At 34.4% G+C, this 10952-nt stretch overlaps 1 protein-coding gene across 1 annotated transcript in view; it reads left to right on the top strand.

The window, feature by feature from the left end:
- The first annotated feature begins 3407 nt into the window (after window positions 1-3407).
- LOC107709056 (semaphorin-5B-like) overlaps window positions 3408-10952 on the top strand; it is a 66572-nt gene continuing 59027 nt past the window's right edge. The window contains exon 1 of the mRNA XM_016513447.1: window positions 3408-3504. The gene's annotated coding sequence lies outside the window, so the exon portion shown is untranslated. The remainder of the gene's footprint in view (window positions 3505-10952) is intronic.

The raw sequence follows: 10952 nt of genomic DNA, 5'->3' as shown, positions 1-10952 counted from the left end.
CTTTAGCTACAGAGAGTTTGTGTGTGTGTGTGTGTGAGAGAGAGAGATGGTGAGATCATGATATGATCATGATAATGACTCTAGAAAATTATACTTTTTTCTTCTCTACTGGCAGTGAACGAGTGACTGGAAATGACACACCCACATAATCTCTCTCTCACACACACACACACACACACACACACACACTCCTACATGCCTCACTCATAAACACACTCTGGCTCCAATCCATCCATGCAGTATTCCAATACGACATCTCTCTTTGGCTCTTGCTGTCAGCTCTGATTAAAGAGGCTAATCACTGCGACTCTGAAAATAGAAGGGCATCAGTGCTGTGTGTAGGTATAGAGACGGACGTCCTATAATAATCATCCATCAGAGTTTCTCAGCCAGTGCAATTATTGCAGAATATCTGTGCCTGTATGTGTGAAAGCGCTTAGATCTCCTTTGACTATACATCAGTGATTCTCAACTGGTGGGTTACAATCAAAAAATGGGTCACAGGTCTTGCAAAATGCAAATAATATAACTAACCATATAATCATGCAAAGTTAGGATAGAAAATACTCCCCAATTAAACTTCATTGTCATTTGGTAGACATTGTCCAAACAGGCAGAAGTCAAATGGCATGATGCATGATGCCCAAAATCTGAAAACGAAACCTTTCATGGTAAAAGAAAATACAACCTAGAAAACGTTAAATATGAGTTGAGGATTTGGTATTGTGTTGGGTCACCACTTGACATCTAAACATATAGCATATAGTAAACATGTAGCATAAATGCATGGCATTAAAACCAAGGTTGTCCAACAGTAAACATGTGCTTATTACTTTTTATATTCCAGAATCAGGTTATTAGATGAAAACATTTATTACATTTTACATAATCAGTTGAACTGAGGAAGAAACAATAGAGAAGATAACTATGAAAGTGCAGTTTCACTTCAAAATAAAAAAATAAAAAAACATGCATCACGAAAATTAACATCAAGATTTTTCCTTTTTGCTTTGTTATACAGTATGTGACCCTGGACCACAAAACCAGTCATAAGGGTCAATATTTTTTTAATTGAGATTTATACATCATCTGAAAGCTAAATGAATAAGCTTTCCATTGATGTATGGTTTGTTAGGAAAATCGCCTTTAAAGTTGTCTAAGTGAAGTTCATAGCAATGCACATTACTAATCAAAAATTAAGTTTTGATATATTTGGAAATTTAAATGAAATTTACAAAATATCTTCATGGAACATGATTTTTACTTAATATCCTAATGATTTTTGGCATAAAAGAAAAATCGATAATTTTGACCCATACAATGTTTTTTTGGCTATTGCTACAAATATACCCCAGCGACTTAAGACTGCTTTTGTGCTTCAGGATCACATATTATTTTCCTGACAGCAACCCCACAAATTTATATGAGATGTTTTGCAATTGTTTTGGAGAAATGCATCATTCCATCACTTGTCAGAACAGATTTGGAGAAATTTAGCATTCCATCACTTGCTCATCAATGGATCCTCTGCAGTGAATGAGTGCCGTCAGAATGAGAATCCAAACTGATAAACGCATCAAAATAATCCACACCACTCCAATCCATCAAATAAGGTAAAAGGTAAAAAGCTGCATGTTTGTAATAAATGCGTAAATGGTGCTTGATCTGTGCATATTTCTCTCCTGATTCATATGAGATGACTTTTTCACTGGAGGAAGTGTTACTAAGGATTATGGACTATTTTAGCCAGAAGTAGCGGTTTGAAGGTATATAATGTCTAACAGTAATGATGGATTTGTTTCTTACAAACGCAAAGCTTTTCACTTCACAAGATGTTAACTGATGGACTGGAGTGGTGTGGATTACTTGTGGATTGCTGTGATGTTTTTATCAGCTGCTTGGACTCTTATGACGGCACCCATTCACTGCAGAGCATCCATTGGTGAGCAAGTGATGCTACATTTCTCCAAATCTGTTCTGATGAAAAAAACAAACTCATCTGCATCTTGGATAGCCTAGAGTGAGTAAATTCAGCAAATTGTTCATTTTGGATTAACTATAACTTCAATTGTAAAAAATAGCCTTCACTTACTTTATATAAATATTTTATATAAAAAATAGTTCTTTCTTTTGATTTTGGGGTGAAATACGACCTGGACATGGTTTTGATGTTAGATGCTTATTTAGATGTGTAAATAGATGAAGTGAACGTCTTTGTCTTTCTGTTTCTTTGTGTCCACACACACACACACACACACACACAAACACACACACACACACACACTCATGCTGACACACAGCTGAGTTTTATACAAGCTCACAAAATCAACAGAGATAATCAATCAGATATCAAAGATGAGCTTCAAAGCAGCTTTAGATCTGTGATGAATTAGTTAAAATAATGTAAAGACAAGCTCTGGCTGTCGAACGTCCATTGATTGACTGTTCTTATAGAGATCTGTTTTTAATACTGAAGGCTCAGAGGGCGTTTAGGACTCCAGTGAGTTTATTTTCATACCAGCATGTGATTTCCAGGCATTTCAGTAAACTTCATCATTCAAAGATTTTAGACATTAATGGTGAGCTTCAATACACCTGTGGCAGCATATAATGTGACTGACAGCTCAACACTTCTCATTTCAAACTGACATAAGTGCCTGTACTTATTGTGATGGACGGTTGCTGATTTCTAATTTCCATTTTCTCAGATCTCATGGAGAGTAAATCGGTCAGTCATATTGCAATTTCTTACATTCTTATGTGCAAATTCAAATGTATAATTTTTCTAATCAATGACATTTCTCTGTTGATTGGCAGGTCTGAGAGAGAGCATGCATAACATGAGAACTATGAACAATCTGTACATATCCCTCAGCAGCACTTACTGCCTTTGAGAATATCACACAGATTTTTTTGTTCAAGTAATCCTTTAAAAACATCTGATTAGACGGTAAAAAGGGCCTTGATGGCTTTCCAGTTGACACATTTCCTGTAATAATGTTTGAACCTCAATACCTTTTGCCAAATACCACATTATCCAACCTCACATGATCTCTCAGCCTTTGAACCAGCTCATTCTTTGTCAAAGCATGTTTATTTTTTCATCACTGAATGGTACATTATTGATTTATTTAGCATTAATTTATCAGAAGCATTTATCAGTGAATTGTTGTTTGTAAAGATCCGTGTTGGATTAGTGCCACCGTTTCATGTCCCAGAGGCGAATGTATTAGTTTTAATTGTTTGTTAATGAGTCGGCTACGAAGCGACGTTAGCACACGTTCATTGATATTCATAAGCAAACCTTCCTGATAGGCATGTTACGGAGCAATGGCATCTCGACCTAATTAATATTCATGAGCCGGGCGGTCGCAGCAGTTGTAGGATTCGTCCCGGTGTGAGGCGGTGCTGTCGGCGAGAGCTCAGATGCCTTCACAGAGCTCAGCAGAGTCTTCTGAACACCCCATACCCCGAAATTACTGCTGGATCCACCTGACTGGAGAGGTAAGATCATCCCTGTGGGTTTCCTCACAGCAAGCGTGCAAAATATGGCCATGTTTACAAGCAGAACTGCGTGTTGAGGTAGCTTACGGTCGTAAGTGAGTTTGAGAGAAAGTTGTGTCAGTAGATTATTCAGCATGATGTGTAATATTTTTGCGTGGTTTTGAAAAATTGGTCTCCATTGGCTATGTCTGTTTTAAGGCTGTTTATTCACTTTACAATTAATGACGCTGATTGATTGGAAATGTAATTGTTGTGGTGTAAATAGTAATGTAAGCGCAGGCCAGTAGAGGGCGATAGTGAGTCTACAATTATTATAATTCTGAGCTTTGCGGTAGATGATTAATATTACCTGTTATGATTAAAACATTGTCTGCCTTTGTTTTGTTTAGTTTGGTTTTTGGATGGTTTTTGTTCATGCTAATTCTCCATGCAGTGGATGGTGTGATTTGCACCCTGAAACTGTAGCCCCATCAGTATGTCTAGACATGAACAGACAGTTTCAGTCAAGAGTTTAGGTAATGCAGAGGTTCAGCACTTCACAGAAACCGTTAGATGAAACTGTATTTTCTCCTATTTTCATTAATAACAGCACAACCTCTGACCTTGTCATAATTACCTCTGCATGTGATTTCTCCGCTGGCTCTCTTCAGCTCCTCCTGAAGTTATTTGTTAATGTGCATTTCATCAGAATGCTTACAGAAATGACTCGAGGAGCACATTTTGCTTTCCTTTCTTTTTGTGTTTACTGTTAACACAGGAATTTGTGGCTGGGCATATTTGAATTATTATTTTTTTTAAATATCCAGTAGATTTCAGTTTGCATTACAGCCATTTTCTAGAGTTTTTTTTTATTGTGCAATTTGTATATTCCCATCCAATATTTATAGTTTGTTTTCCCAGAAGAGCAAGACTGTAAATTTGAAATATAAAGGCCTATATTTGCTAAAAAGTAAATTTTTAGGACTCGTGTAGCATAAAAGACACAAATGAGATAAATGTTGACATGCAGTAAGAGTATAGAGCAATCAATGTGTTTAATAGCTTATCATTTGGTTTTGGAAATTTAGATGAGAACGTTATAATTAAATGAGTTATAATTGATATTGTCATAATGAGATGACTTTTGATTGCAGACTGTTGGATTTGAGCGTAGTTGAGACATTGTTGAGATCTCTTTTGAAACGCTAATGGAGACGCGTGTGATATTACTGGGGTCTTTTTCTCAGACAGTAGAAACAGGAGACCAGGAAAACTCCTTTTTTCTCATTTAATCTCATTGGTGTGCAGGAGAAACAACTGGTGCAATAAAGAGATTTGTGATTCCTATTTTCTATTTTGATTTCTGAATAAGTAATATTCAGATGAACAAAACACATGATCTCTTCAAGTGTATGTCAAACTTAGACGATTCTTTCCATATGCTAATCAGCAGTCGTGGTTTAAAAGGAATATGTCTGCATCTCATCAGCACTAATCTGCTGTATAATCTGGGTTAGTACAGGGGTTACTGGATAAAGAAATACCCCAGTTACCATATTCCCCAACGTCCACGAGCACCGTTTCAGCAGTTATTAAACATTTAGAGGTGCATTTTAAAAGTCTGTTGCATGAATTATTGCTGCAGCAAGAACAAAATCATTAATATTTCATGTTGGGGTAAATGAAAAGAACAGACCCAATAGTCATGCTGTCGAAACGATGACAACAAACCTAAATTCACCCGCTTAAAATATCTTTAGAAATGTAGGTAAACATGCATTTACTAAATTTATTGAATGTATGCAATTAAGTTATACTTATTAATTATAATCAAAAGTATTTAAATGTATGTTTACATTTATATAACCCCATTTACTTTCTTAAGACATGTTCCTGGTCTTTTTGTGAATGATTTATCAATGCATATATTCCAATAAATTTCTGATGGAAAAAATTCCTATACATTTTTCTCATTGAATATCCTGATTCAATATAATGGAAGTAAAATAGGTAGTAAAATTAGTATTGTGTAATCGTAAGCTGCTAGTGCACTTCTTGGTGGTTGTTGGAAAATTTTAGGTAGTTGCTAGTACTAAGCAATAGTTCACCCAAAAATTTAACTTTACTTACCTCAAGTTTACTCATTCAAGATGTAGATGAGTTTGTTTGTTCGTCAGAACAGATTTTTAATTTAGCATTTTATTTTTCTTTTAATTTAGCATTCTAGAAATTTAGCATTATATCACTCGCTCACCAGTGGATCCTCTGCAGTGAATGGGTGCCGTCATAAGAGTCCAAACAGCTGATAAAAACATCACAGTAATCTACAAGTAATCCACACCGCTACAGTCCATCAGTTAACATCTTGTGAAGTGAAAAGCTGTGTGTTTGTAAGAAACAAATCTATCATGAAGCCGTTTTAACTTAAAACAGTCGCTTTTGGCCAGAATATGAGTCCATAATCCATAATAACACTTCAGTTCCTCCAGTGAAATAGTCCATCCCCTGTTGTCTCTCACATCAAAATCCACCCACATATTTGTTTAGAGCTGTTTTGGTCTGTCGTGTAATTTGTAAATGGTGCTTGATCTGTGCATATTTCTCTCCTGATTCAGACCAGATGACTTTTTCACTGGAGAATTATAGATAAAGGATTAGTAACTGTTTGAAGTGTTGTTTAAAATTGTAAAATTACTTGTGGATTACTGTTTTTATCGGCTGTTTGGACTCTTATTCTGACGGCACCCATTCACTGCAGAGGATCCATTGGTGAGCAAGTGATGGAATGCTACATTTCTCCAAATCTTTTCTGATGAGGAAACAAACTCATCTAAATCTTGGATGGCCTGAGGGTGAGTACATTTTCAGCAAATTTTCATTTTTGGGTGAACTGTTCCTTTAACAGAACAACTCATGAAACTAAGTTTTTGTCTATAAGAACCATTAAATGTAAAAGTTTACCCAAAAAGATTTGGTGCTGTCAGAAAGTGACTCTATGGCCCCTGTAGAGTCTCAGCGATTCTGACAGGTCACCATTGAAATGTGGTACCAAAGTAGTGACTTCCCTCTGTCGGCTCAATTAGTCTCCTCGACATGACCCTTCAACCCCATTCTGTCAGCCCTCGCTCTCTGTTTCTCTCATATCTAGCATTGGTAAGTCACTAGAGTGGAGACAGTGTGCAATTTGAGAAACGCAAACCTTGCAGAGTTGGACGAGGACACGGTGGAAAAGTGTTTGTAACCCTCAAGGTTCTTTCAGAGAGCCATTCGAACTCAGTGTCTTGATTTAAATCATCATTCAACAGCCCCTGGTCCATTAGCTGTCCTAGACACCCTTATTTTATGACACAAGACTTTTACTGAAGGAAAAGCTTGGAGTCTTTCCTTGAAGTGGATGTTTGCTCTTATATATTTGTTAACATTTTACACTACAGTTCAAAAGTTTGGGGTCAGTAAGAATTTTGAAAGAAGTGTCTTCTGCTCACCAAGGCTCCATTTATTTGATCAATTATACATGTAAAAACAGTAATATTCTAAAATATTATTACATTTTAAAAGAACTGTTTTCTATTTTAATATATTTTAAAAAGTAATTTATTCCTGTGATCAAAGCTGAGTTTTCAGCGTCATTACTCCAGTCTTCAGTGTCACATGATCCTTCAGAAATCATAATAATATGCTGATTTGATATTCAGGAAACATTTCTGATTATCAAAGTTGAAAACTTTCATACTTTTGCGGAAACCGAGATACACTTTTGTTTCAAGATCTTCTGATGAATAGAAAGTTCAAAAGAACGGCATTTATTAGAAATGGAAATATTTTATAACATTCTAAATGTCTTTACTGTCACATTTAATCAATTTATTGCATCCTTGATGAAAAAATCTCTTCTTTAAAAAAAATCTTCTTGAAAATACTTTTGGTAGGTGATGGTAATGTATGTTAAAATTGATTGCAATTCAGATTAAAAACTACATTTACTGTATCTTTTTATGCACTTTCCTGATCATGTTGAGAAGTAATCATTGGTAATTATTCTGAAGAAAAAAAAGTTGTAAAAATTGGTTTGTAATGTCTTTATCTCGCTCAGGTGATATCATGTTTCACTCAGAAATGAATCAGATTGCAGTCTTTAAATAATTGTGAATGATGTTTAAATGAAAATTCCAGAGACCAAAAACATTACAATATTTCTCTGGTGTAACAGTTGGATGTCAAATTTGGAACTAAAATTGTTTTATTTCAGATTAATGGGGGAAAAAATAGACTTCAAAAATAGAAATTCTGATCGGGGATATCATCACATCGAGAGCATGCAGTGTAGATAATGTAGAATATGTTGATTATAATGAGAGTGTCTAGTTTTTTTAGAAACATGCCACATGCATCAAGAAATGGTGTAACATATGTCTTCATGTTTTAATTCTGACTAAATATGTCATTTTGAAGATACATGGGCCTGCAGTGCTGTGCTCATCTCTCGTAGCGTGAAGTTTCAGCATCTTTCATGTGTCCTACAGTCATACATTTGATAAATGTGAAGTTCTCCAGGCATTAATGAAAAATGTCTGATAAAGACTCAAGTGTTTGAAAGCTTTGCTCAGGGTTCCCAAAGAGCATGTCTGGGGAAGCTGTTTTATCAGAAGCACAGGGAAACATCGGGTTGGTGATATTTTCCACACGTACGTTTGGGGCTTTTGGGGCTATATGCTAATTTCTACTCAGAAACAGCTCAATTTTCTGTCTTTTCCTCACACAGAGCTATAGAAAGGCTTCTGAAGACTTATACAGGAATATAGTCTTTTATGATACTGTCTTGGCTTCTTTCTTTTTTTTGCCATGGTTGGAGCATGACAGTCCTGGTAACATTTCCCTTTTATTGTATGGAGAATAGCTGAAATATCACTCAAGAAACATTTTTTATAAAGTAATCAAGGTACATTCTCTTAAAAGATGTTTTAATACATTTTAAAATTGTAGTGAATTTGTCTTACTTTAAGGAAAATAAGAACATTTTACTCAAATAAAAAGGCAATATAATTTTTGCTGTGGACATGATCATTTTTTCAATGTTGTTTTACTATACATTAAAGCTTATATAGGTAATTAATATGCCTCCTTCATATGCATATGCATGAATGCCCTGGTAAATAATATAATAGAGATTATGCATGGACTCAAAATAGAATAAAAGATGTGATCAGGGCAATCAGAACGTATTATTCATTAAATTGTTCAGCTAGATGTGCAATTATCAAGAAATTTGAGTACAGCTGGAGCGCACTTACATTTGGACAGACCTGACTGAATTTGTGTTTTTCTTGATCTTAAAGACATTTTGATTTAAAAACGTATGCTTCCATTCTTGAAATCAGTTTTGTAGACAAATATAAATTGTGACACTATAGAAAGTTGTTTACGAAAATAAAATGAATATGAATGAATAAAATTTAGTTTTTTTTAGTGGATGAATTTGGACCACATTTGTGAGTTTGAATAGAATTCTCTCTGCATTGAACAGTTGCGTGTGTGTGTAACATTAGAAGGTATTTTTTATAGTTAATGTTAAGTAGTTAGTGCATGATTGGGTTTAAGTGAAGCTGCTAAAGGTCAAGTTCACTGCTGCTTTGAGGTCAGGTTAATCAAGTCAGTGAAAATAGAGCCAAATTAGACCCTGCTTCTCCTAGAAATGGCATTTTTTGTTGATTACAATGGAAATAATTGCAGTAATTCCACCTTTTAGTGAGATTTATGCTTAAAACAAGTGACAGTGTCTGCCTAGAACAAGACAAAATGCGTTTGGGAAGATTTGATTTAAAATGCAAGACTTTTTATTGGCTGTCGAGCTCTAAAAATGTGGAAAGGATAAATGAGTGCATTAAATATTCACAAAGTAAACATAAGAATAACTTTTATATTGTCAGTAATATTTCAAGATGAACACTTACTGGACTGAAGCAGCTTATGTTTACTTGATTATCCATGTAAACAACTTGATCTGATCTGTGTTTTGTATTTATAATATTCTGTGTGTATATATATATATATATATATATATATATATACATATACATACATAAATATATAGCTCTGTAGTTTCTAAAATATGCAAATATATGCATTTTATAATGCACATAGAATGGAAATGTATATGTTTTAATGCAAACATATAAAAAAGATATGCATTTTATGTAAGTAATCTACATTATTTTCTTCTGCTGATTTTTATTTAATGTGTCAGGCTTTACAGGGTTAATTTAATAGTAGTTGAACAATGTGTTGTTAATGAATGTTTTGTTTTGATGACGTTTAGTTTTTTAATTTTATTTGTAATTTTATTTTATCAACTCCTAATCAGACAGATTTTGATGACTTTATCGTTATAAAATATGGAAAATAGTAATGTAGAATGAATACATAGAGTCTAATCTGCCCTCTCTCGCTAGTGTTTCCTCCTGCTGTCGAGCTCTAAAAATGTGGAAAGGATAAATGAGTGCATTAAATATTCACAAAGTAAACATAAGAATAACTTTTATATTGTCAGTAATATTTCAAGATGAACACTTACTGGACTGAAGCAGCTTATGTTTACTTGATTATCCATGTATTTTTCTTTTTTGAAAAAACATGTTAAAATTCATCTTAATCATCATTGTATTGTATTGCATTGCATTATCTATCTACAGTATATACAGTGTATATATATATATATATATATATATATATATATACATATACATACATAAATATATAGCTCTGTAGTTTCTAAAATATGCAAATATATGCATTTTATAATGCACATAGAATGGAAATATATATGTTTTAATGCAAACATATAAAAAAGATATGCATTTTATGTAAGTAATCTACATTATTTTCTTCTGCTGATTTTTATTTAATGTGTCAGGCTTTACAGGGTTAATTTAATAGTAGTTGAACAATGTGTTGTTAATGAATGTTTTGTTTTGATGACGTTTAGTTTTTTAATTTAATTTGTAATTTAATTTTATCAACTCCTAATCAGACAGGTTTTGATGACTTTATCGTTATAAAATATGGAAAATAGTAATGTAGAATGAATACATAGAGTCTAATCTGCCCTCTCTCGCTAGTGTTTCCTCCTCACCTGCCCGTCTTCCTTCCAACCAGAAACCTCAGCTTAAACTCAGCACCCTTTTACAGTCATCTAAACCACTAGTGGAGCACTAAACCTCAGGTTAGACCGAAAACATGTCATCCTAAACATAGCACCACTGTTCTTCACTTCAGCCTGTGTTGCTTGTGGTCAGGAAGTGGAGAAAAGATAGATGGGGGGAAAACTCAGTGGAGACTCACACCTGTGATGAGGAACTGCTGGTTTTTCATATCGGCTGTTTCACGCTGGGATGGTGAATGGATGAACTGGGCTGGAGGAGCTGCGTTAGGGGCCGTGTGTGGAAGCTGATTGTAGTAAAGCACAGAAGCTC

This window comes from Sinocyclocheilus rhinocerous, unplaced genomic scaffold (genome assembly GCF_001515625.1).
Source record: "Sinocyclocheilus rhinocerous isolate Xijiao unplaced genomic scaffold, SAMN03320098_v1.1 scaffold835, whole genome shotgun sequence".
NCBI lineage: Eukaryota > Metazoa > Chordata > Actinopteri > Cypriniformes > Cyprinidae > Sinocyclocheilus > Sinocyclocheilus rhinocerous.
The sequence above is the reverse complement of the archived record's forward strand: the minus strand, read 5'-3'. Positions and strand labels throughout refer to the sequence as shown.